This window comes from Apteryx rowi, unplaced genomic scaffold (genome assembly GCF_003343035.1).
Source record: "Apteryx rowi isolate R43461 unplaced genomic scaffold, aptRow1 scaffold_59, whole genome shotgun sequence".
NCBI lineage: Eukaryota > Metazoa > Chordata > Aves > Apterygiformes > Apterygidae > Apteryx > Apteryx rowi.
The window spans coordinates 1,123,965-1,125,559 of NW_020450860.1; positions in this window are offsets into that span (position 1 = coordinate 1,123,965).

Consider the following 1,595-nt stretch of genomic DNA (forward strand, 5'->3'; position numbering starts at 1 on the left):
GGCGGGAAGGGGCGTGGCGACGGCGGGAAGGGGCGTGGCGACGGCGAGGGGGGGGTGGCGACGGCGAGAGGGGGCGTGGCGACGGCCCTCGTTTTTCCCACGGGAGCCCCATTCACAACAGCAGGGGTTGGGGTAAAGCCCGCGTTTTACGGCGTTCACATTCACAAAGGCAGCACCGGGCCGGGGCTGGAGTAAACCCCGAGGGACAGAGCTGCCCCCTCAAGGGACCAAGGTGCCTCCTCCCTGGAGCCGTTTGGGGCTCTGGCTTGAGTTTCACTGTCCACATGTTCAACCTCGAAGCTCGAAGGACCCTCGGAAGGAAAAAGGGACCTGGCAGCGCGTCCGGGCACAGCTGTGGGGGCTGCAGCAATGCAGGGCAACCCTGGCTTCCTGGCCTGGCCACGCTGCCCTCCAATGCACCTCACATACAAAACCCCAACCACTCATCTGGGTGGTCTTGCAGAGCTGGGGCCTGCGTAAAACTTCTTCTTCCTTGCAATCTTGCAACCCTTTTTTAAAAAGCCATTTTTTATCCAGGCAATCTTGCAAAGCTCTCCCCTTGCAATCCTGCAAACTACTTTTGGCACCCTTGAAACCTATTCTTTTCCCTTGCAACCCCCTTCTTTGCACTCTTGCCTTTCCTTTATTATCTTGCAACTACCTCTCCTTTGCACCCTTACCTATTTTTCCCCTTGGAACTCTCTTTCTGCACACCTTTGCAACGTTTTTTTTTTCCCTTTGCAAGCTTGCGACCCCCTTTTCCCACACCCTTCCAACCTCTTTTGCCCCTTGCAAGCTTGCACCCCCCCCTTCTCCACAACCATGCAATGCTTTTCCCTAGCAGGCTTGCATCCCCCCACACCCTTCCAATCTCTTCTGCCCCTTGCAAGCTTGCACACCCCCACACACCYGTGCAATCAGTTTTTCCCTTGCAAGCTTGTACACCCTTCTCCACACCCGTACAATCTGTTTCTCCCTTGCAAGCTTGCATCCTCCCACACCCTTCCAACCTCTTTTGCCCCTTGCAAGCTTGCACTCCCCCACAAACCCATGCAATCAGTTTTCCCTTGCAAGCTTGCACCCCCCTCTCCCCACACCCATGCAATGCTTTTCCCTTGCAAGCTTGCATGCCCTGTTCCCCACGCCCATGCCATCAGTTTCTCCCTTGCAAGCTTGCACCCCCCTTTCTCTACACCCATGCAATGTTTTTCCCTTGCAAGCTTGCATCCCCCCACACCCTTCCAACCTCTTTTGCCCCTTGCAAGCTTGCACGCCCCCACACACCCGTGCAATGCTTTTCCCTTCCAAGCTTGCATCCCCCCACACCCTTCCAACCTTTTTCCCCTTGCAAGCTCGCACCCCCCTTTCCCCACACCCGTGCAATCAGTTTTTCCCTTGCAAGCTCGCACCCCCCTCTCCCCACACCCGTGCAATGCTTTTCCCTTGCAAGCTCGCACCACCCTCTCCCCACACCCGTGCAATGCTTTTCCCTTGCAAGCTCGCACGCCTGTTCCCCACGCCCGTGCTATCAGTTTCTCCCTTGCAGCCTTGCCCGCCTTTATCCTGCGCGCTTGCGGCCCCCGCCCGCTCCCCCC